Source organism: Protopterus annectens, chromosome 9.part0, assembly GCF_019279795.1.
Source record: "Protopterus annectens isolate FY-2018-M chromosome 9.part0, PAN1.0, whole genome shotgun sequence".
Taxonomy (NCBI): Eukaryota; Metazoa; Chordata; order Ceratodontiformes; family Protopteridae; genus Protopterus; species Protopterus annectens.
Window position 1 is genome coordinate 1,069,943,462 of NC_056743.1, and position 25,954 is coordinate 1,069,969,415.

The following is a 25,954-nucleotide window of genomic DNA, read 5'->3' on the forward strand; positions in this document are numbered from 1 at the left end:
AGGAAAAGCCCATACCACAGGGCATCCCCTTCCCATCCAAAAGCAGCTACATGTCATTCCCCAGATAATCCAAGATCTACTCATACAAGGGACCATAGAAAGGGTCCTTTCATGCCAAGAAGAGTGGGGCTTCTACTCCCGACTCTTTCTAGTACCAAAATAGGATGGCCGTTGGAGGCCCATCTGGATTTGTCCTTCCTAAACCCCTTTCTGAAGGTCCCCTCATTCAGAATGTTATCCCTTCAAACCCTTCTTCCACTATTGCCACCCAAGGCATACATGGCCATTTCGGACCTGAAGGAGACATACCACCACGTACCCATTTATCCAAACTACAGAAAGTTTTTGCGTTTTACTGGACCCTCTTCACACTTCCAGTTTACTGCCTTGCCCTTTGGTTTATCTACTGCACCAAGGGTCTTCACAAAGTGTCTAGCCCTAGCAGTAGCCTACTGCAGAACAAAAGGCATACACATTTACCCCTACCTGGATTACGTCATTTAGCAGAAAAGGACATTCTTCTCAGGAACCACTTATTATTCACTCTGTCCCTACTTCAGAGTTTAGGGTTCACCCTCAACCTGACAATATCCTCCCTCGCACCAGCTCAAGACAAAACCTTCCTGGGTTACAGGATAAGAACAGACTTGATGAAGGCTTTCCTTCCTCCGGACAAGGTCTACTCCCTAGTCAACTTACTTCCATGAGCTCCTCCTGGTTAGCCACATTTTGACCAGGCAGTTGCTTTGTCTTCTAGGCCTTATGGCAGCTACACTCCCTATGTTATCCTTAGCCAGGCTGCATATGAGGAAGTTCTAGTGGTACCTAAAAATGCCTGGTCACAGCACAGCCCATCCCCTGGACTTTCAGGTACCATTCCTACCCTGCTTGAAGACAGAATTGAGTTGGTGAGTAAACGAGAATCCAGGCCCATCTCTGCAACACACCAAACCAGTACAATGCATGCACACAGATCTTTCAGATTTAGGGTGGGGAGCTACTGTGAATGGCCTCAAGATGCAGGTTTAATGGAAGCCCTCCCTCCAGAAAAAAACATATCAATGTAAGGGAGATGACAGCTCTCCTCCTAACCCTACAGACCTTCCTTCCTATAATGCAGGGAGGCCCCCTTCAGGTCTTTACAGACAATACAACTGATGTGGCGCATCAACAAACGGGGGGACCAGATCCTACCTACTCTGCAGGCTTGCAGTGCAGGGATGGGAACTAGCCACTCAACATATCACACTGCAGGCAGTCTACCTTCCATCCCAAGACAACCATCAGGCGGATTCCCTCAGCAGATCATCCTCTCAGCATCCCGAGTGGATGCTGCACAGAGATGTGTTCTTAGATACTGTCCACCAGTGGGGGGACACCACAGGATAGATCTGTTTGCCTCCCCCAGAACAGACAATTGCAGCTATTCTGTTCCAGGGACCATCTCCCCACTAGCCTTCTCGATTCCATGGAAGGGACTATTCCTTTATGCCTTCCCTCCCTTCCCACTCTTTCAGAAAGTCCTGAAAATCCAGAAGGACAAGCAAAAAGTCTTGCTGGTGACTTCCTGTTGCTCAAGGCAGCATTGGTTCCCCCTTCTCTCTCTTGCCAAGGGCAATCACCACAAGTTGCTTCACAATGTTGACCTGCTCACACAACAGAAGGGATCTCTCATTCATCCACACCCAGAAATGCTCTGCTTAATCTTGTGGGTGATAAACATCTGATCTCCTTCAGACACCAGTACTTAAAGGACATGCTATCAATCCTGCAGGAGGCCAGGAAACCCACTACCAGGAGATCCTATGTTTTGAAATGGTTTAGGTTCTCCAATTGGTGTCTCCAAAGGCAAAGGGACCCCTTCCAAGCAGATGTTCCAGTAGTCCTAGCCTGCGTGTTTGAGCTCCTAAAATCATAACTTTCATACTCTTCAGAAAAAGTTCACTTATCTGCCATTTCAACCTGCTTGCCTATGGCTCCACCTCTTCTTTCCAGTGCTGGAAGTCAAAACTATGCCTGAAAGGGGTTCTCCATGTCAGACCACCATGGAAACCTATTCCCCCCCCCATGGAATTGAACTACGTACTGGAGAAGCTCACCATTGCCCCCTTTGAACCAGCAAGCTCTGCGTCTCTGCCAGAAGAGTCTCTGAACTGCTAGCACTCATGACATCCCCACCCTACACAATCTTCCACAAAGTTCACACCACTCCCTCCATGTCCAAAGTGGTCAATAAGCTGTTCCTCAATCAGTCTATTCATTTAGAGATTCGTAGATTAGTACTAAGCTAACTGCCCTTGCAAGCCATTTTAAGCCTAGCCAATTATCCCTTGTGAGACTCTAACCCTGCACCTTGTGTTTGTAAGGCAAGCACCTTAACCATTAGGCAACCCTCCCAACCCACCTTCTTCCCCTCTCCTCAAAATGACGGAGAGTACTCCACTTACTTGATGTCCACAGACAATTAAGATTCTATCTGGACAAGACCAAAGCCATTAGAAGGTCCAGTCAGCTCTTTGTCGTCCTACTCCAGGGGCCTGGGAAAGGCTGTATCCAAACAAACTATCTTCCTGGATACGAAAAACTGTTACCTTTTGCTACTCTTAACATGACAAGGACTTGCCCTACAATGTTAAGGCACATTCTACAAGAATGGTGGCCTCTTCAGGAGCCTTCCTGAAAGGCCTGGATACAGCTACCAATCTAGAGGCAGCCACATGGTCCTCTGTGCTTACTTTTCCAAACATTGCAAATTGGACTGTTTCCAGAGCCAGGGCAGGATTTGCAAGGGCAATCCTCCATGGTTTCCTGTAAACTGCAACTTCTTCCTCTACCCTTTCCTCATCTTCAGCTGTGGCACTCTCCCACAATGACAATACTTCAACATGAGAATAGAAGGACATAGATTTAATTGTGTAAAATCTTACTATAACCGTAGATGTCCTTTTCCATGTTGCATTATTCCTTCCCCCCCACCTGACCCCCTTTATCACATTTACCCTGTCTGGATGGCATCATGCTTGGATTCCTTAGACTGTTGTCCGACTGGGCAGTCAGTTCTGAAGTCTTTGTGTGCAGATGTCACTTTTAAGGCCTGTGGCCCTGTGTATGTGATGTACCATGTGCCTGACAGCAACCAGTCTTTGCATAGGAGCCAGACATTCGGGTCGCCTGAGGCGAAGGATGCCATAGTAAGAATACTGCAATATGGAAGAGGACATCTATGGTTGTGGCAAGATTTTACACAACTAATCTTTCTTGCTCATGGCTAAATCTTCATTTAAAGATGGTAATACTTTTAGCCAGACATTAGGAACTGCATCTGGACCTGGCATTTTCCAATTAGGAGCTTTTCTTAACTTTATTTCAATCTCTCTGAACGTTACTTCATCCCATTTCACATACTGTACATTTGAACAGCTTATTTATTTTACTGCTTTAGCATCTTTATGTTCCACAGGATTTTCATAGATGTCATTCTATTCCAGTTTTGCAGTATTCTACATATAGGTTTTACCCTTCATCCTTTCGCATACGTCCGGCCAGTATTCCAAAGTTTCAGTCCCTCAAGATGCGTCAGGAATCTGACGTGGCTGCAGGAATTTGGGCTATAAATGTGACATCTGCATGCAGCAGCCCTCAGAACTTTTCAGCCACCAGTTGTACGCCAGGTGTTCCTGCTACCCACTGACGTCGGATCAGAAATAATCAGGCAAGTACCCTGTTGGGGAACCTTTCAGTACTTTTATCTATAGTCTGTTCATGTCATCCGGAAGGGGCAAGTGTAAGGTTGGCCGGCGGATCCCCCACAAAGACTCCCACAATTAGTGCCTTTTTTGTTTGGGTAAGAAACGCGACCATGAGAGCTGCCCTATTTGTCAGGCGTTCGTCCCTAAGACTTTACGTTGCTGTTTGCGTGCTCTGAACCTTTATTTAGAAAACCAGCAGTTAAAGCAACTTGCATTAGGGATAGAAGGTGTGTCTGATGCCCCATTAGAACTGCCTAAGAAGAGGGCTAAAGCCATGCAGCCTAGCTCTTCCACTGCTCCTCTACTGCCCATACCTCAGACTGTGCCCATCGGCCTGGCAGAGGAATCTGCTTCTGTCAGACAGGATAAAGCAGGTGCCTATGAGGAAACTGCACAGTCTCAAGTGGACAGCACGTCCGTACAGGTTTTCCCAGTGTCTGAGGGCAGCGCTCTCTATGGGCCCATCTGATTCCGCTGATCCCATCCCTTCATCTGACTCTAGGCCTTCTAGCTGGATGTCAGCTAGGCCTCTCAAGAAGAAACAAAAGACCAGGCATCTCTCTCCACCGCCTGAAAGCACGCCCGATAGGCAAGCTTTCAGCCAAAGCCTATTCAATGTCTTCATGGCCCTACGTCCTATGACAGGAAGTCCTAGCATTGTCCCTCCTCTCAAGTCCTAGGCCCCAAATCTCAGATACTGTAAGAGGGACGAAGAAGAGCTTTCAGAATCTTCAGAGGCTCCCTCGTTATTCCTTTTCAGATTTCCTCCTCCCTGGGGTATGGATCTCCAGAGGAAGAGTCCATTGAGCCTGACTCCCCAGTGGAGAAATTAACCTTTGGGGAAACAATCTGTAAAATGAAAGATTACTTTAAGTGGGAGTCCACTGACATGACTGAGGTGCAGAAGAGGTTCTATGACCTCTTACAGATGGACTCCTCCAGTCCTTTTGTTACCCCTCCTATTCTGCCAGCTTTTCTGGATGGTTTTTACTCAGCATTCCTTAACCCTGACTCCCAACCTCCAGCCCCCAAGCTGGGCTGACAGGTTATGCAAGGTCCCAGAAACAGAAATTTCTCAAGCGCCCTTCAGCTGACCCAGCCACTATCTCCATTTTCACTGATAGGGCTTCTAAGCTTCTTCCTACTACAACCATTCTTCCAGCTGACAGGGACAGGAAGACAATTGTATGTCTTGGGAAGAAAACCTACACTTCAGCCACCCTGTCTTTCAGGGTCACATGTTACCAGACTCGCATGACCAAGGTCTCCTTAGCAAATTCCTTAGTGGCCTTCTCCAGAAGGGCTGACATCCCAGACTGCCAAGCCAAAGCATCTCTGTCCTCCCTGCTAGCTGTCACCTCTCAGGTAAGTAGATAGACACTCTATAAGGTGCAGTTATAATGCAGCTGTGAAGCCTCAGCTAGGTCAGCTGCATCAGCTTCTGCTTTAAGGAGATACTGTTGGCTACGTCTGCAGCTTCTCCCTGATGACATCAGGGCTAAGCTTACTGATGCCAGTCGAGATCATTCTGCCTTGTTTGGCAGCAAAGTAGCTGACCTAGTCAAGTCTTTACAACAAAAAGGCAAAGAAATGCAGGACCTAAAACACCTGCTAGTCTCTACTATCCCTAAGTTCCATAGGAACTACTCTGCCAAAACACAATTCATTAGAAAACCTTCTCGTCCTGTGGCTCCCTCCAGGCCCAGGAGACCTCCCTAGAAAATAGGCCCCTCCGGTTAGAGCTTTTTCAGCCATCAGCCAGAGGCCTCCTTTCAAGATAGGGTAGGTAGTGTCTGATTACCTGACAACTTCACTGCCTACCCCCCTACCCCTGTCAGCCCGTCTCTTTGTCTCCCTGTATGGTCCCACATTACCTCAGACAAATGGGTTCTTTCCATCATCTGCTGACTCAAGACACCATAGAACCAGTGCCTCTGGAAACAAAAGGAAGAGGATTTTACTCCAGAATGTTTCTGGTTCCCAGAAAAGATGGACCATGGAGACCTATACAAGATCTCTTGCTTCTCAACCCTTTCCTAAAGGTGCCTACGTTCAGGATGCTCACTCTCTCCACCCTCTTCCCCCTGCTCCTACCTCAAGGGTTCATGGCAACCCTAGATATAAAGAATGCTTGTCTGCACATCCTAATAAAGCCCACATTCAGTAAGTACCTGTGGTTTTTGGCAGGTTCATCCCATTTTCAGTTCTGTACCTTGCCCTTTGGGCTTTCCACTGCACCCAGGGTATTCACAAAATGTCTGGCCCTAGTCATCGCCTATTGCAGAACAAAGGCTATCCAAATATTCCCTTACCTAGATGACCTGCTAATTCAAGCAGACGGTTAGAAGACCCTCCTTCACATTTAGGTTCTTCTGTCCCTCTTGCAGTCTCTAGGATTTCAAATAAACTTCCCCAAATACCACCTGGATCCCACACAGGACATACTTTTCCTGGGGAGCAGGATTCGCACAGATCTCATGAAGGCCTTTCTGTCACCAAACAAGGTGGTGCCCTTGACAGAACACCTGCTCTCTGCCCTCCAAGCATCAAAACTGACAGCAAGGCAGTAGCTGAGACTTCTGGGTTACATGGCAGCTACTATACCCATGCTTCCCCTAGCAAGACTGCACATGAGAAAGCTACAATGGTATCTTCGGTCAGTCTGGACCTAGCATTCCTATCCCCTGGAATTCAGGGTATCCCTTCTTCCCTGCTTGAAACTGGAAATTCAGTGGTGGCTGGGACAGGTGGCCAAGAACCCAGGCCTTCCTCTCCAACCACCCGCACCCACTCAGATAATGCATACGGACACTTCAGATCTGGGTTGGGGAGCAACACTAGTCAAAGACAGGTGTAGGGTTTGTTACCAAACGCACAAACTAGAGCACATCAATGTTTCGAGAGATGAGGACAATCCTCCAGGCTCTACAAGCCTTCCTACCCTACCTCCAGCAAGGCCCTCTCAAGATTTTTGCAGACAACACCACTGTCCTGTGGTATCTCAACAAATAGGGATAGACCAAATCGTACCTCCTTTGCAGACTAGCTCTGCTAGTGTGGGAACTGGTCACCTTACAGGGGGTAAACCTGCAGGCAGTTTACATCTTCTCCCTTCACAACTCCCAGGCAGATTATCTCAGCAGGACCATACCAAACAACCACGAATGGATGCTTCACAGAGATGTATTCCTGGATCTGGTCAACCGGTGGGGTATACCTCAAATAAACCCGTTTACCTCCTCCATTAACAAGCAACTTCCTGGCTTCTGCATCAGGACACAAAATCTCAAGGCACTGGCAACAGATGTGTTCTCAATTTCTTGGAAGGGGAATTTCTGTGTGCTTTTCCCCTTCCCTTTGATTCAAAAGGTGCTGCTGAAAATTCAGCAGAAGACACCAAAAATCTTGCTGGTGACTCCCTACTGGCCATGACAGCACTGGTTTCCCCTTCTCCTTCATTTGTCCAAGGGCAATCACCACAAGTTTACCCCCTCAGAGGATCTCTTCACACAGCACAAGGGAACACAGATACACCCACAGTGGCAGTCTCTGCACCGTACCCTGTGGTTGATAGGATTCTGATCCCCTTTAGACACCTTTGCAGTGAGGACGTGCTCAATGTCCTGCAGGAGGCCATGAAACCTAACACAAGAAAATCTTAGCTCTCAAAGTAGAAAAGGTTCTCCATATGGTGTCATAAAAAACAGTTGGACCCGCTGTCAAGTGACATCCCTCTTATCCTTTCTTACCTGTGTAAATTATTGCAGACAGGTCTGGTCTACTCTTCTTTAAAAGCACACTTGTCTTCAATCTCTGTCTGCCTACCTCTGGATCCACCCCTGGCATCCAGACTTCCAGCTAAATTCTTCCTGAAAGGGGTACTTCACCTGAGACCTCCCAGGAAACTGTCCCCTCCTCCCTGGGACCTTAACTACATACTAGAAAAACTCACCCTAGCTCCTTTTGAGCCATCAAACAAAGCCTCCTTAAAATTTTACACATGGATAACTGTTTTATTGGTGGCTCTGACCTTACCCAGGAGGGTCTCAGAGCTACAAGCTCTGGCTACACCACCTTTTCTAGTCTTCCATCTTGACAGGGTTACTGTCAGGACAAACCTGTCCTTCACGCCCAAGGTAGTCAATGACCTATCGTTTAACCAGGCCATACACCTGCCCACCTTTTTTCCCAATCCACTGGGGAATAGTGAGAGAGTGCTTCATTCCCTAAATGTCCACAGGCAACTTAGGTTTGATCTACATAAAACCAAGTCCATTAGGAAATCTGACCAACTGTTTGTCTCCTTCTACCCCAGAGCCCTGGGGAAAGCAGTAACCAACAGACCATTTTGGACTGGAACTCCAGGTCCATTTCCTTTTGTTAATTATACCATGGGAAAACCTTGCAGGGTAATGTAAAAGCCCACTCCACCAGAGCAATGGCCACTTCTGGAGCCTTCTTCAAGGGGCTAGACGCCAACACAATCCTTGAAGCAGCTACTTGGTCCTCCGTGCACACTTTCACCAAGCATTATAAGCTGAACCATATCTCTAGGGCCAGGGCAGGGTTTGCCAGGACTATCCTTCATGGATTCCTGGAAACCACTTCCAGACCATCACCCAATTCACAGTGAACTTTGGCACTCACCCACATGTAGAATACTGCAACATTGGAATACAAGGACATAGGAAAGTTGTGTAAAATCTTACCATAACCATAGATGTCATCTTCCATGTTGCAGTATTCCTTCCCTCCCTCATTCCCTTCCTGTCAGGTTGCACTTGGTCTTCTGGGTGGCGCTGTATGTGTTAAGCCCTACTAAGACTGGCTTTGACTGGGGCCTTCTGTTCTGAGGGCTGGTGTGTGCAAACGTCATTTTTATGGCCCACTCTCCTGCAGTCACATTAGATGCCCGATGCACCTTGAGGGACTGGAAAACTTTCAAATACTGGCCGGACATGTGCAAAAGGATGAAGTGTAAACCTACATGTCGAATACTGCAACATGGAAGAGAAGGACATCTATGGTTATGGTAAGATTTTACACAACTTTCCTATATCTCTCCAAAATCTGTCTAATTCTTATTTTTTGGTGATAGTTCAATTCTTTTTGCCTTGTTTCCCAAATCTCTCAAACTTTTTTGGGTCATCAATGAATTGCTTATATTTTACTTTTCCTTTATATTTATCTGCATTATCTTCTACGTTTTTCTGTCTGTGCTGATATTTTTAGTTTACTTGCAGTAGTGCACAATAGATCCTTATCTCTCCTGATACTGTGGATTGCTTTTATCACATCTTGGAGTATTTTTGATGATCTGTTCCCCTCTTTACTCTAACAGTGACATTTGTATTAATTGCTTTATGATTTTCTGTCTTCGATACTTGTATGATGGCATTCAATTTCTCCCCTTCGTTTCCCTCATTACCTTGTGTTTTTGCGTTAAGACTTTTTCTGTTAATATAGCTGCACAGGAAAATATGCTATTTACTTATATTGCATAAATCTGTATGAACAGTCCTACTTAGTGTTCATTTGTTTTATCAGACTTCCAACTTTTTGGGTATTATTGATTTTCTGTAGTCTATTTCTTTCATTGATCTTAATATGTCTGCCCATCTCTGTTAAATCAAGCAACTCTCTTCTCTTAGATTATTTTCTTCTAAACCGAGGGTAAATTTTTAATTTTCCATTTCATGCAGCATTCTATAGAAAGTTCCAGAGCATCTTCCTCTGCCACATTCTCTTAAGTTTCATCCTGCGTCATCCGTTACTTTTTCATATGGGAACTCACTGGCCTATCACTCTACATTGGCTGTGTCAAAGTTGCCTGTTCTTGTCTTTGTTGTGCAACCCTAACGAACATTTGTACTGGTTTCCTTTGGAAGGCTCCAAAGTATCTTCATATGGCAGGTAATATGTTTCCCCTTGCACTGGTTTCTCCTTAATTTAGGAATACTTTGCTCTATCTTGCTGTGATGTTATCAGAGTTAGGTTTTCTACACTAAATCCTTCACTTCGTAGGTAATCCATAACCTCACTTTCTGTTTCTTTAACTTCTCCATTACTAACCTTTAACTTCTTCATTACTAATTATCTTTTCTACTTTTCCTCTGTTTTCTGGTGTTTTGTATTGTAAAATGTTCCATGTCCAGATGCCTTTGCCTGTATTTCTCTTCAAATATCTTTGGTGTTGCTATTTTTGTATTGATTAGATGTCCTATTCATATGCTGCTGTATCCATAGCATAAGGGAGTCTGCCTCTGGTTGACACACGCAAGCCTGGCCATTTTACAAAAGATAGATGCTACTGTGAAGGTGTGTGATGTCTCGCATCTCTCTCTGGACGTCTGTCATAAACAGACATCTGGTGCAAAACGGACATCAGCTTGCACCCCCCTCAGTTTTCTGCCGCCTGTGTGACTGCCAGCTCCAAGTTACCCCATAGGGACCTCAATTGGGAGGGTTGCATCAGGAAGGGCATCCTGCATAAAACTTTGCCAAAAAATTAATGCGGACACCAGTAAATATTTCCATACCAGATCGCTCGAGGCCCGGGTTAACAACGACCGCCACCAGTACTGTTAGCCAACAGGGTGCTGGCAGAAATTGGGCTACTGTTGGCCAAAGGAGGAGAAGAGGCGGAAGGCATGGCCGAAGACAGGAAGAGAGGAGAAAGGCTAGGACTGTGGTAGTGAGGGTCAGAACTTTGAATGTTAGCAGTATGACTGGTATAGGGAGAGAGCTAGCTGATATGATGGACAGAAGAAAGGTTGGTATATTGAGTGTGCAAGAGACCAGATAGAAGGGGAGTAAGGCTAGATGTATCGGAGGTGAGTTCAAATTGTTTTATCATGGTGTGGATGGGAGGAGAAATGGCGTAGGAGTTATCCTGAAGGAACAGTATGTTAATAGAGTTTTGGAGGTGAAGAGTGCCTGATAGAGTGTTTATGATGCTGGAAATTGATGGTGTAATGATGAATGTTGTTAGTGTATATGCTCCACAAGTTGGGTGTGCAATGGATGAGAAAGAAAAATTTTGGAGTGAGTTGAATGAAGTGGTGATGACTGTACCCAAGGATGAGAGAGTGGTGATTGGAGCAGATTTCAATGGGCATGTTGGTGAGGGGAACAGAGGGGATGAGGAAGTGATGGGAAACATACTCACAAGCGAGGAAAGTGTGTTGAGATGGAAAGAGTACTTCGAGGGGTTGATGAATGAAGAGAATGAGGGGGAGAGAAGGTTGGATGATGTGGAGATAGTGAATCATGAAGCACAATGGATTAGCAAGGAGGAAGTAAGGATAGCTATGAAGAGGATGAAGAATGGGTCCAGATGACATACCTGTGGAAGCATGGAGTGTTTAGGTGAAATGGCAGTGGATTTTTTAACCAGATTGTTTAATGAAATCTTGGAAAGTGAGAGGATGCTTGAGGAATGGAGGAAGTGTTTTGGTACTGATTTTTAAGAATAAGGGCAGTAACTACAGAGGGATTAAATTGATCAGTCACAGCATGAAGTTACAGGAAAGAGTAGTGGAAGCTAGGTTAAGAAGGGACGTAATGATTGGTGATCAACGGTATGGTTCATGCCGGGAAAGAGCATTACAGATGCGATGTTTGCTCTGAGAGTGTTGATGAAGTACAGAGAAGGTCAGAAGGAGTTGCATTGTGTTTTTGTAGACTTACAGAAAGCATATGACGGTGCCTAGAGAGGAGTTGTGGTATTGTATGCGGAAGTCGGGAGTGTCAGCGAAGTATGTAAGAGTGGTACAGGATATGTATGAGGGTAGTGTTACAGCGGTGAGGTCTGCAGTGGGAGTGACAGATACGTTTAAAGTGGAGTTACATCAAGGATCAGCTCTGATCCCTTTCTTATTTGCAGTGGTGATGGACAGGTTGACAGACGAGATCAGATAGGATTTCCCATGGACTATGATGTTTGCAGATGACATTGTGATCTGTATTGAGAGTAGGGAACAGGTGGAGGAGACCCTGGAGAGATGGAGATCTGCTCTAGAGAGAAGAGGAATGAAGGTCAGCAGGACTAAGAAAGAATATATGTGTGTGAATGAGAGGGAGGATAGAGGAATGATGAGGATGCAAGGAGTAGAGGTGGCGAAGGTGGATGAGTTTAAATACTTGAGATCAATAGTTCAGAGTAACGGTGAGTGTGGAAGAGAGGTGAAGAGAGAGTACAGGCAGGATGGAGTGGGTGGAGAAGAGTGTCAGGAGTGATTTGTGACTGACGAGTACCAGTAAGAGTGAAAGGGAAGGTCTACAAAAGGGTAGTGAGACCAGCTATGTTATATGGGTTGTAGACAGTGGCATTGACAAAAAGGTAGGAGTGAGCTGGATGTGGCAGAGTTAAAGATGTTAATGTATGTACTGGGTGTGACGAGGGTGGACAGAATTAGGAATAAGTATATTAGAGGGTCAGCCCAGGTTGGAAGGTTTGGAGACGAAACCAGAGAGGCAAGATTACGTTGGTTTGGACATATGCTGAGGAGGGATGCTAAGTATATTGGGGAAAGAGATGCTAAGGATAAAGCTACCAGGTAACAGGAAAAGGAGGTGGTCTAAGATAAGGTTTATGGGTGTGGTGAGAGAGGACATGCAGGTGGTTGGTGTGACAGAGCAAGATGCAGAGGACAGGAAGAAATGGAAACAGATAATCCGCTGTGGCGACCCCTAACTGGAACAGCCGAAAGAAGATGATGTCTGGTAGAAAAGGCAAGTGCCAGTGTGGAAGGCAAATTCCTCACAAAGACTCGCATGAGCTCTGCCTATTTTGTTTAGGCCAAGACAATGACCACACTTGTGAAATATATCAGGCCTTTGTCCCCAAACCCTAAGAAGTCATCTTGCTGTGCTAAAACTGCACTTAGAAAACTAGTGACTAAAACATCTGATGAAAGCATTGGTTCAGATGTCTGGTACCTTCGATGAGCCGCCCACTAAAAAGGCCAAAAAAATCACTGCCTGAACCTACTGCTAGCACCCTCTGTTGCAGCTGTACCTCTCGAGGCCTGTGAAGGTCAGGAGTCCAAGCTGGAATCCATGGATGTTCTTTTGGTGGGTACCCAGGAGTAGGGCATCAAAGAGGCCACTGGCAAATCCCAGAGGGAGACTCAGGTGTCGGACTTTGGCGCTGGAGAGAATCAAAGCTTATTGCCGATGCCCACGTGGGGTGTCTGAAATCATAGATCTGAAGTAGTTAACTTCATTCTTTCTGCACATATGGGTATTCGGATCCGAGCCGGCAAAAACTTTTCAAGCATCAGCTCCAAGCTCCTCCCTTACCTATATTACATCACTTTTTCTTGTCTAGCCCCAGATCTCGTTTGCCGCTCTGAGTCAGCATCATGGTCTCTGAGCTCTAAGCAAGATAGTAAGGTTTTTTGGTCTTACTAGTGTAGTTGGGTGTGAATACCTTTCCCTTTTTTTCCTCCCTTCTTCGCGTTTGGTCATCGTGTTAAAAAAATATATATATATAGATATAGATATAGATATATATATATATATATATATATATATATATATATATATATATATATATATATATAGCCAAACAGCCTAAGGTTCAAAATGCACAGAGTGTTGGTCATAAGCTTTCTCCAGCTGATGGCCACACTCTGTGTGTTCTATGTTTAGGGGTCGCCCAGCTCTCTGCAACCTGCGACATTTGTTCAGGCTTTAACCCTAGGGCACTGAAGGATCGTCGGGCTACACTTGTGGCTAAAGGTCTGCTACCAGCTTCTGCCCTGGAGTCTGCCTCTGTTTCCTCCCCAGCCAGTGACACTGTGCAGGCAAGGGACTCAACCTCCTGCCAGGCCTGCTTCATCAGATTCGTCCCAGAGAGGTAGGGACAGAAGAGAGAAGTGCCACAAAGAGAGGAACAGGCCCAGAAAAAGATCACTGGACAGGGAGTCTTTCTCCAGCCCCTCTTCAAAGGCACCCAGGTTCGTTCTCCTTGGGCTCCGCTCTCCCCGTTTCTTGCCGGAGCCGAGGGAGCCATTGGAGCCGAGGCACTCCCCTCAGATCCGGACCAGACCAGAGTCGGTCACTTCCTCTAGGTAGACTCGGATTGTCTCCGAAATTGATATGGACAGGCTGATGAGGAGGTTCATCCAGAACCAGATTCAGATGGGAGTCTTACCAGGGCCCTCTCCTATGGGAGAGGGTCCTTCTACAACTACGTTCCACCCTATTTCTCCTTCCCAGATCCAACCCAACGCATTGGGGTTCTCAGGTCCGAGACCTTTCGGTGCTGTTGGGTTGACACAGATGGTTCTCGTTTCCTCGACGCCGGCTGTCACCTTGAGTTCCTCAGATCCGATCTCGGATCCAGGAGACTCTTGGAGCCGTAGTCGGGAGTTGGACCCAAAGGTCGAGATCTTGCTCTTTCGGATCCCATCCTCTGTGCCCAGACTACCCTGCCGTTGGCTCCGATCCCTGCTTCAGATCTGGGGAGAGCCTCATGCTTACGAGCTACGGAGGTGTGCTCTCCATCGGCATTTGGGGCAGTGGAAAGGGTTCTCTCCCAGGGGTTGAGGCTACAGCTCACCTACTCGGATCCTACCCAGACCCCTTTAATTTTGGATTCTGCTCTGTCGCAGGGACAGCCCATGCCAAAGCAACCTCAGGTTGTTCCCCTCAGGGAACCCCCGAAGGCTTACGAATCCTTTTCAGAGTGTCCCACTGGAGAGGAACCTCGTAAGCGCAAGTGTAAGAGGAGGCACTTTGACTCCCCTGAGTCAATTACCACCGATATCGACTTGGGTGAAGGAGAGGATTCCCCCAGATCACCTTCCGAGGACGTCTCGTTTGGAGACATTATGGAGATCCTCCGCAAAAGAGGAGGTTGGTCAGCCCCCAAACCCTCTGAGGACGAGTCCATATTCCTGGAGGCTTTTGGCGCGGGCCCATCTACTTCCTGGGTCTCCCCTCCAGCTGACCTTTTGGTGGACCTTATCACCACTAGGGCATGGAAGGATCCTGACACCATAGAGCCTATACCCAAATGGCCAGAAAAAATTCTTTCCCCGCCGTCAGACAGGCAAGCATGGTCCAAGGGACCCCCGGTAGACCCTTTATTGGTTGCAGCAGCCACAAAGAAGGAACTGGCACAGGAGAGTTCCTCGGTTCATGCACCAGACAAGGAGTCCGGATCGTTTCGGGAAACGCATGTACTAGTCAGCGACATTTTCTATCTGTGCGCTGAATTACTTGGCACATGTCATCTGACTGCAGCGAGCCCTTATATCAGGACTAACTGAATCACCTCTGGAGTCTCCGTCGCAGCAGGACAAGCAGTCCTTTACTGCGAAGATGACTACACTGAAATCAGTGACTAATACCTCTATGTGTCTCCTCTCTCATGCTATGGAGGGAGCTGCTAGAGCTGCTGGTACAGGCGTTGCCTTGAGGCGACACACCTGGATCCTGCTGTGTCAATTTGCGGACCCCTTTAAGGCGTCTTTCATCAATACCCCTTTTGATGGATCATCCCTCTTTGGGAAGACTGTACGTGACACACTAACCCAGAGTGAGAAGGATGGAAAGACTTTGTCAGCTGTCAGAATCCGCTTCTGTAACCCCAGAGGTCCTATTCCAGGAAACAAAAGGGGCAATAGAAGATGTCGTTCCGAAAATCACAGTCCTTTCGTGACACTCAGGAATATTAGTCCCCCAGAGGCAGAGGGGGACAAGACCGACGCCGTCCCAGAGGCAGAGGAGGTCCCAGAACTTCGGGTCTAGGGAACCTTTTTCCGACAGACCCGCACAGCAACCCTGAGGTGTTGCCCGGCTGCTCTACTCTGAGTCGGACGAAGATTTTCCTTACATCCAGCGGCATGGGAGTCCATTACTGCAGACTGCTGGGTGTTAAAACATCATATCCAGAGGATATTCTATACCCTTCATTTCATGTCCCATAACTCCCGCATGCCATCCGGATGTTCCACCTGCTCACAGGGAGGCTGCAGCATTAGAGGTTTTCAAAGCTGCTACAAAAACGAGCCATCGAGCCGGTCCCCCCAGATCAATCTGGATCAGGCATCTACTCCATGTTCTTTTTAGTGCCAAAGACGACGGGGGACCTCAGTCCCATTCTGGACCTGTCTATCCTCAACCTGTTGGTAGAGAAACAAAAATTCCAGATGGTCACTCTACAGTCCATTCTACCGTTTCTGAGAGAATGCGACTGGATGTGCTCGTTAGACCTTCAGGACGCTTAATATCACATCAAGGTCCACAGGAGCTCCAGGAGGTTTCTATGCTTCTGGCTAGGGGCCAGTCACTTTCAATTCAGAGCTCTACCCTTCAGTCTCACCACATCCCCCAGGGTGTTCACCAAGGTTATGGCGGTCGTAGTGGCTCACCTAAGACTTCATGGCATTCCAGGTATTCCCCTACCTAGACGACTGGCTCTTTGCTGCATCCACCAAATGTCTCTTGTGTTGGGCCCTACACTACTTCCTCGGTCTGGCTCACAAGTTAGGCATCACGATCAACTTCAACAAGTCCCACCTGACTCCGGTTCAGATCATAGACTTCATCAGGGCACGGTTGGATTCAGTTCAAAGATTTTTCTCACCCCGGAAAGAATAGAAAATCTCAGACTCCATGCATCAGCGATCTTTGATCACTCTGTAGTCACAGCAGCCGATGTTCTCGGGGCTCTGGGTTCAATTGCAGCCTCAATCTCTATCCTCCCTCTTGCATGTCTTCACATGAGAGTCCTTCAGTGGAATCTAGCAGTTCAATGGTCCTGGCTAGACCTACCTATGAGTTTGCACATACGAATCAACTGGACATGCAGATCATCCCTCCAGTGGTGGCTTCAATCAGCGGACATCTTTGCGGGGTGCAGCTTTCTTGCCCCTCCAGCTCAGGCCACGGTGACCACGGACGCCTCCCAGCTCGGGTGGGGGGGCACTTTCTGGGAAGAACGGTCCAAGGCATGTGGTCCTTTCCAGAGAACAAGCTACACATCAATGTCCTGGAGATGAGGGCAGTGCTTTTAGCGTTGAGAGCCTTCCACCCTGTTCTACCTCTGGGGACAGTAGCCTTTCAATCAGACAACATGTCTGTAGTCTGGTATATAAACAAACCGGGAGGGACCCGATCCTACCCCCTTTGTTGCGAGGCCATGAGGGTTTGGGAGTGGGCCATATCTACCATCCGGTTTCTCATAGCAACGCATATCCCGGGATGCTCCAACATTCTAGCGGACAGTCTCAGAAGGGCAATCCTTCTGCCTTACGAGTGGTCTCTGAAACAATCAGTGGCGGAGAAAATCTTCCTTGTTTGGGGTCAACCTTGCTGCGATCTCTTTGCTTCTCCTTCCAACACGAAGTGCAGCAACTTTTTCGCTCTGATTTCCCCCTCCGGGGGATGTCCCGAGGGACACTCTTGTCCATGCTTGGCCTCCCGGGCTTCTGTATGCTTATCCCCCATTACCTCTTATTCCAAAGTTCCTTCAGAGAGCTTGCCGGCTGCAATGCAAAGTCATTCTCATAGCTCCCTTCTGGCCTCGCCAAGTGTGGTTTCCCTTCCTATGGTCTCACCTGTTGGCTCCTCCATGGACTCTAGATCCCTGTCCGGATCTAATTTCTCACCCGTCAGGCATGTCCCTGCGCAACCTGGATAGTCTCAAGCTGACGGCGTGGCTGCTCCAGTTTTCATGATTATCAGGACTCCCGGACTTTCATCCCCTCTTAAGAACATTCTGTTAGCTTCTCTTAAAGCCTCCACTAGGAAACTCTACAATTGTAAATGGAGACGTTTTTGCATTTGGGACTCTCAACGCAATCAGAACCCGTTTACAGCCCCCGTTCCGGTCATACTGGATTTTTTGTCCGATCTTTTTCTATCGGGCGCAAGTGCTTCCACTATCAAAGTTCAACTGGCTGCCATCTCTAATTTTCATGTAGGTGAAAATAAGGTTGCTCTGGCTTCTGCCAAATTGTGTAAAGCTTTCCTGAAGGCCACTTTTTTATTGCGACCACCAGTTAAAGAAACAGTGCCCCCCTGTGATCTGACTTTAGTCCTTCAAGCCTTGACCTCTCCCCCTTTCGAGCTAGCCGGTTCAGTTCAGATGAAGTTTTTGTCGTGGAAGACAGCATTCTTGGTTGCGATCACTTCAGCTAAAAGAGTTTCAGAGTTGCAGGCCTTATCCTCCTTGCCCCTTTATTTGGTTTTCCACAAGGACAGGGTTTCGCTGCCTACGAACCCTTCTTTTCTTCCCAAGGTGGCCTCAGCAGCCAATATTAATCAATCTATAAATTTGCCAGTCTTCTTCCCAAATTTCCAAAGTAGAGACGAATGTAAGCTTCATTTATTGGATGTCCATAGACAGCTTCGTTTTTACCTCCATAGGACTAAACCCTTCTGGAAGTTGGATCAATTGTTTGTTTCTCTTTCAAAACCATTTTTGGGCAAAGCAGTTTTGAAAGTGTCCTTAGCAAGGTGGATCACTCTTTGTATTGCACAAGTTTATAAGGACAAAGGTTTATCTCCTCCTGGTGTATTGAAGGCTCATTCCACTAGGGTAATGACCACTTCTGCAGCTTTTTGGTCAAGAGTTCCGTTAGACGATATCTGTGCAGCAGTGACTTGTGCCAATTCGCACACATTCATCTCTCATTATAAATTGGATCTTATTTCCAGAGGGAGAGCATCCTTTGGCTCTGCGGTGCTCAGAAATATCCTTCCATAAGGGCCTCCCAGGAATACTAGTAGCTGGGGACTCTGTCGCATATGTGCAGAAAGAATGAAGTTAACTTCTTCAGATAAAGAAGTTATGTCCTTACCATAACGTTCCATCTGAGTAGTTAGACTTCATTCTTCTGCACCTTCCCTCCCTCCATCCCCCTCACTCTTCAGGTTTTTCCTGTTTAGGATTGTGGTTATGTTGCCATTTAGTGTCAGCAGACTCTATATGGGACTAGATAGGAGGAAGTGATGTAATATAGGTAAGGGAGGAGCTTGGAGCTCGAAGCTGATGCTTGAAAAGTTTTTGCCGGCTCGGATCTGAATACCCATATGTGCAGAAGAATGAAGTCTAACTACTCAGATGGAACGTTATGGTAAGGACATAACTTCTTTTTAGCGAGGATGTTGTTTCTGGTATTGTGGGGTGCTGCCTGACATTTGGCCCTCCATCCCTGCATTGCATATCTAGTTCATATGCATCAGAGTCCCACAAAAAGAAGCAAAAAAACTAAGCATATTTCTCCTTCTCAGATGCCCACACCCTCCGACCAGGCACCTTACTGGCCGGTCTTTACTCAAAGGCTTCTAAACTCATTCCTTGCCTTATGCCACACCTCTGCTCCAGTCCAGGCCCCTACTGTGTCTAGCCCTAAGGGTAAACTAGTTACTGAAGTTTCCACTGAAGAGGATTTATCAGGGGATTAAAATCCCTTGCTTACACTTCACAAATTGCATCTCTTCTGGGTTACGCTTCCCCAGAGGAGGAGTCTAATGGCACAGATTCCCCAGGGGAAGACATTACCTTTGGGGAAACTGTTGTGCAGATGAAATACTTTTTCAAATGGGACTGCAGCCAGGTCAAGGAGACTCAAAAGTGGTACTATGACCTTTTACAAATGCAGTCCCGTAACCCATCTGCTGTCCTTCCAGTGCATCCTGCTTTTTTGGATGCTTTCCTGGCTGCCTCTAAAAACCCTGATTCCCAACCACCTGCACCTAAACACCTGGACAGGTTTTACAAAGTCCATGAAGATGCTAAATTTCTTTTCAAAGCCCCTTCTGCATACCCTTCCATCATATCTGAGTCTGCAGAAGAAACCTCCAAATTACACCCTTCTACCTCCCTCCTTCCCTTCTGACAAGGAAAGCAGATAAATGGAGCGCCATGGCAAAAAGTCTACACATCTGCTACTTCAGTATTAGTGAGAGCCAGTAACTACCAGACGCACACGGCCATAAGCTCACTGGCCTTTCTTTCTGATGTTGCTAAGCAAATTGAATTACCTCCCAGACTCCCCGGCCAATGTCAAAATTTCTAGTCTCCTGAATTCCTGCACTCAAGAAACTAAGCACTCAATCAAGTGCAGATCTGAAGTAGTTAACTTCATTTGGTCTGCAACCTGTAGGTATCGGATCCGTCCTCTGATCCGAGCCTGCAGCTTTGCCTAGCTAAAAGATCTGAGCTCCTAGCTCCTCCCCCTACCCATAATCCCCTGCTACACATCCCCCATCCTCAGATCTAGTTTGCCGTGGCTTGTAACAGCTTCTAGAGATGAGCTCTTAGGCATGGGTGAGATATTTCCAGTTTGATAAAAACCTTTTAAAATCGTTTTTTTTAAATTTCTTTGGTGTGTGTGTGTTTTGTTTAGCCTCCTTTATCGACTAATATATTTAGCGTATTTTTTTTGTGGTAAATTTACTTAAAATTTTGTTTTATTCCCTCCCCCTAGTGGTGAGTATGTGTTGTGATGGCTGAAGGGCCTAAAGCCATTTTTTCTAAATGCACCGAGTGTGGTCATAAGCTGTCCCCAGCCGATGGCCGCACTCGGTGCGTTATTTGCCTGGGGGGGGTGGCCCATTTATCCTCCAGCTGCCAGGTTTGTGCAGCTTTCAACCCCCGGGCTATCAGGGATAGGAGGAACAAGCTAATCCTGGCGGGATTGTTGCCCCTGGATTCTTCTTCCTCCTCTCCCTCTAAGGCACCGGTCTCGGCTGCGGCTTCAGTGCCTTCCAGTCCCCCTCCCTTGTTGGGGACTCAAACTCCCTCTGCTTCTCAGGGGGAGGGGGACTATTCTTCCTCTTCTAAAGAAAAAAGGAGAGAGAAGGACCGGCACAAGCATAAAAGGCTGGCTGCGTCTCATCCCTCAGCCCCACCAGAGAAGGTAGCTATTCCCGCTAAGAGGGCCTCTGGTTCTCCTCATTCTCAGCTCCGTTCTCCTTGCTTTTCCCCGGAGCCGGAAGAGGAGCACCGGTCTCCCTTGAGGCGGCCCTCCAGGCCCGCCTCTACGACCTCCTCCAGATCCACCAGAAGCTTGACCGATGCTGATTTGGACTGGATGATGTGTCGTTTCCTGCAGGCTCAAATGCAGATGGGGGTGCTCCAGCCCCCCCCTCCGGGGGGAGCTTGGCCCCTTTCTTTACCCTGATTGCTCCTTCTCCGACCCGTTTTAGGGTTTTGGAGTCTTCGGATCCATGCCGTTTCAGACCCGGGGAACCATCAGCGCCGACCGTCTTGATTACTTAGACGCCGACTATGCCCTCGAACGTGTCTGATCCTAGCTCTCTGGGCCGAGAGCCGAGCGTCGGATCCGTGGGGGGGGGAACTGTCTTCGGCGCAGTTTAGGCTTGAACACACTTCCCCCTCTGGTCCGACCGCATCGGCTCCGATGCTGATCCCTGCATCGGAGCCAAGGGGGCTGCTCTCGGAGCCAGGAGAGAGCGTTTCGCCCTCTGTGTTTGATGTAGTGGAGAGGGTGCTGTGAAGGACTTCCAGATCCCCGGTCCGAGCTGCGGATCCATCCGTCACCCCTGCACATTTGGGCCTGTCCTCCATCATCCGGCCACAGGGACAGCCTGCATCGGCGCTCCAGTTGGTTCCCTCAGAGGAACAAGACCCTATGGGTGTGCCCTCCTCGGATAGCCCCACCGAGGAGGTTCCTCACAAACGGAAGTGCAAAAGGAGGCACCTGGACTCTCCTGAGTCCCTCATGGAGGACACAGACTTGGAGGAAGAGGAAGGTTCCCCACGGTCACCCCCTGAGGATGTCTCTTTTGGAGACATCATGGAGATGTTATGAATCAGAGGAGGATGGTCTGCCCAAAAACCTTCCTCGGACGAGTCTGTGTTCCTGGAGGCATTTGATGCAGGCCCATCTACTTCTTGGATACCCCCCCCCCCCGGCTGACCCCCTGGTGGATTTAATTACCGCCAGGGCTTGGAAGGAGCCGGACACCGTGGAGCCAATCCCCATTAGGCCAGACAAAATACTTAGTTCCCCTTCTGATAGACTGGCATGGTCTAAAGGTGGTGGCGGCTACCACCAAGAAGGAACTAGCGCAGGAGAGTTCCTTGGTCCACCCTCCAGATAAGGAATCTCGGATGTTGGACCGCATTGGAAAGCAGATGTTTGCTTCAGCTGCCTTCTCTGTAAGGGCGCTGAACTATATGACACGTCATCAGACTCCAACGAGATTTGATTAAGGAATACGCAAGAGCCCCACCAGAGTCCATGGCGGCCGAGGACAAACGCACCTTTTCAGCTCGCATGGCCACTCTGAAATCTATTACTAATGCATCTATGTGGCTACTCTCCCATGCCACGGAGGGAGCAGCTAGAGCCAGCGGAGCAGGCATTGCTCTGCGGCGCCATGCCTGGCTCCGCCTTTGCAATTTTGCAGAACCCTTCAAGGTGTCCTTCGTGAACACGCCCTTTTACGGTTCTATGCTCTTTGGCAAGACCGTCCGTGACACGCTGGTCCAAAGCGAGAAAGACAGGAAGACGCTGTCTGCCGTCGGGATCCGCTTCTCTAACCCCCAACGGTCCTTCTCGAGGAACCAGAGGGGATAAAAGATGATGTGGTTCCGGAAATCACAGCAGTCCTGTCCCGCTTCGGACCGCTCGTCCTTCAGAGGCAGAGGAGGACAAGGTGGACGCTGGCCCAGAGGCAGAGGGGGGCCGAGGAATCTCTGGTCTCGAGAACCTTTTTCGGAGAGGCCCACGCAACAGCCTTGAGGGCTTACCCGACTGTCCCTCTCTGGAGGCAGTCGGGGGGTGTCTGTCGGAGCATCTCCAAACTTGGGAGTCCATTACTACGGATCGGTGGGTGCTCCAAATTATATCCAGAGGTTATTCCATTCCCTTTCTAAGTCTTTCCCCTCCTGTGAAACGCATCCCCGATGTCCCACCCGATCAAAGGGAGGCGGCAGCTTCAGAAATTTCGAAGCTATTAGAAGGGAAATTACTCCAGGTTCTTTTTAGTGCTAAAAAGACTGGGGACCTGAGAACTATCCTAGACCTATCATCTCTAAACCTGTTCATCCCCAAAGAGAAATTCCAGATGGCCACTCTGCAATCTATTCTCCCTTTCCTACAGGAGAATGACTGGATGTGCTCCACAGACCTCAAGGATGCGTACTACCACATTCTAATGGACAGACGATCCAGGAGGTTCCTCCGCTTTTGGCTGGGAGCCAGTCACTATCAGTTCAGGGCTCTTCCGTTCGGCCTCACCTCAGCCCCCAGGGTGTTCACCTGTCGCAGCCCACCTGAGACTTCAGGGCATTCGGGTCTTTCCATACCTGGATGACTGGCTCCTCACCGCCTCCTCCAGGCATTATCTCTGCTCTGCCAGGGATTATACCCTGGCTCTTACTCTGCGTCTGGTTATTACTGTAAACCTTCAAAAATCGTTCCTTCATCTGGTGCAGGTTCTGGAATTTATAGGGGCCAAGATAGATACACGCCACTCCAAGGTCTCTCTAACAGCAGACAGGTTGCGCAGTTTGTCGCCATGTTTTGGCAATTCTCCAATCCCCAGCTCCACCTGCGGAATTAGTCCTGAGAGCTCTGGGCTCCATGGCGGCAGCCATCGGTCTGTCGCCCTTTGCACGATTGCACATGAGAATTCTTCAGTGGACTCTTCAGGTCCAATGGTCACTTATACTGCACCCCTTGAACACCCCGATTCCCTTGAGCAGTGTTTGCAAGGACTCCCTTCTCTGGTGGCTTCACTCTCAGGAGCTGCGAGAGGGGAGACTGTTTGTCATTCCTCCGCCCCCAAGCCACGTTGACCATGGACGCTTCTCGTCTTGGGTGGGGGGCACGCTGTGGGCAGTACCATCCAAGGCACGTGGACTCCCTCAGAGACCATTCTGCATATCAGTGTTCTGAAGATGAGGGCGGTGCTTCTGGCGTTGCAAGCCCTACAAGACCTTCTTCCTCCGGGAACTATTGCAATTCAGACAGACAACATGGCTGCAGTCTGGTACATCAACAAACAGGGAGGAACCAGATCTTATCCCCTTTGCCAAGAGGCTGTGAGAGTTTGGGAATGGGCGATCTCCGCCAACCGATTTCTGGTAGCAACGCACATTCCGGGCCGGACCAACATCCTTGCGGACAAGTTAAGTCGCTTGATCCTCACACCGTATGAGTGGTCTCTAAACCCGTTAGTAGCGAAACAAATCTTCCTCAAATGGGGTCTACTTTGCTGCAATCTTTTTGTTTCTCCGTCAAACACAAAGTGCAGCGAATTTTTCGCTCTAATTCCCCCAATAGGGGAGAGCCCCAGAGACTCTCTGGTTCATGCTTGGCCCCCCGGTCTCCTTTATGCTTATCCCCCGCTTCCGCTCATGACGAAGTTCCTGCAGAAAGCCCATCGGTTGGGGAGCAACATAATCCTCATAGGCCCCATTCTGGCCTCTCCAGATCTGGTTCCCTTACCTGCGGTCTCACAGTGTAGTTCCTCCTTGGATCTTGGATCCCATTCCATATCTAATTTCTCATCCTGTGGGATTACAGCCCGCGAACTCAAGCTCACGGCTTGGTTGATCCAGTTCCGCTGATAGCAAGGACTCCCGGTATCTCATCACCAGTGAAAGCTATTCTGGTAGCAGCACACAAACTTTCTACCAGAAAAATCTACAGTAGTAAATGGAAACGTTTTTCCATCTGGGCCAAAGACAGGGGCTTGGACCCCTTTACCGTCCCTATTCTGACGATTCTTGATTTTCTGTCCCATATCTTTCATCAGGGAGCCAGTGCATCTACGGTTAAAGTACAGTTGGCAGCCATCTCTCATTTTCATGTTGGTGATGTAGGATCACTGGCTTCCACCAGGATTTGCAAAACTTTTTTTAAAAGGCACCTTTCTGTTAAAACCGCCAGTTAAGTCTGCGGTCCCACCATGGGACTTAACATTGGTCCTACAGGCTTTGACAGGCCCTCCTTTCGAACCGGCTACTTCTGCTCAGTTGAAATTTTTATCTTGGAAAACAGCCTTCCTGATTGCAATAACTTCAGCCAGGAGAATGTCTGAGCTTCAAGCCCTCTGTATGAAACCCCCTTACCTAATATTTCATAAGGACAGAGTTTCTCTCAGGACTAATCCTTCCTTCCTCCCTAAAGTAGCCTCTGAGTCGAATATTAATCAGTCTATTAATCTGCCAGTGTTTTTTCCCTAATTTCCAGAACAAAGGGGAATACACATTACACAAATTGGATGTACATAGACAACTGCGTTTTTATTTGCACAGGACAGCAACCAACCGCAAATCTGATCAATTGTTTGTGTCCTTTGCCAAGTCTTCTCTAGGTAAACCTATTACCAAAGTTACTTTAGCCAGCTGGATTTCACAATGCATCATTCAGGCCTATTTAGCTTCAAACAAATAGGTACCTGTGGGAATCCATGCTCATTCAACCAGATCCATAGCTACCTCTGCAGCTTTCTGGTGTAGAGTCCCTATAAACAACATATGTTCAGCAGCTACTTGGTCCTCCTCTCATACATTCATTTCCCATTATAAATTGGATATGATATCCATGAGTAGGGCTTCCTTTGGCTCCGCGGTGCTCCGGAATATTCTTCCTTGAGGCCCCCCAAGGTTTCTAGGTAGCTGGGGACTCTGTCCCACAAGTTGCAGACCAAATGAAGTTAACTACTTCAGATAAAGAAGTTATGTACTCACCATAACGTTCCATTTAAGTAGGTAACTTCATTTGTCTGCAACCGACCCCCCCCCCTCCATTCCCCCTAACCAGTTTCGTGCTTCTTAACCATGGGATAGGATTGCTCATGCTGTTAGGCAGTAGGTTACTGGCCTCTTTCGAGGGTCTTGTGAAGTTTTTATCGGCAAACTCGATCTGAGGATGGGGGATGTGTAGCAGGGGATTATGGATAGGGGGAGGAGCTAGGAGCTCGGATCTTTTAGCTAGGTAAAGCTGCCGGCTCGGATCAGATACCCACAGGTTGCAGACAAATGAAGTTACCTACTCAGATGGAATGTTATGGTGAGTACATAACTTCTTTTTATGATGCAGTAGAGGCCTCATCTAGAGCTGCTGCCTCAGGGTCTGTCTTCAGGAGATATTCCTGGCCTAAGTTGCAGTCTCTCCTGGGTCTTTCATCAGGAGATATTCCTGGCTTAAGTTGCAGCCTCTCCCAGATGACATTGTCTAAACTCCTAGAATGCTCCCTTGGACAAT

General features: G+C 48.0%; 1 protein-coding gene across 1 annotated transcript in view; it reads left to right on the plus strand.

Annotated features, from left to right (window-relative positions):
* ESPL1 (extra spindle pole bodies like 1, separase) overlaps positions 1-25,954 on the plus strand; it is a 2,570,648-nt gene that overhangs the window by 945,171 nt on the left and 1,599,523 nt on the right. The window lies entirely within an intron of this gene.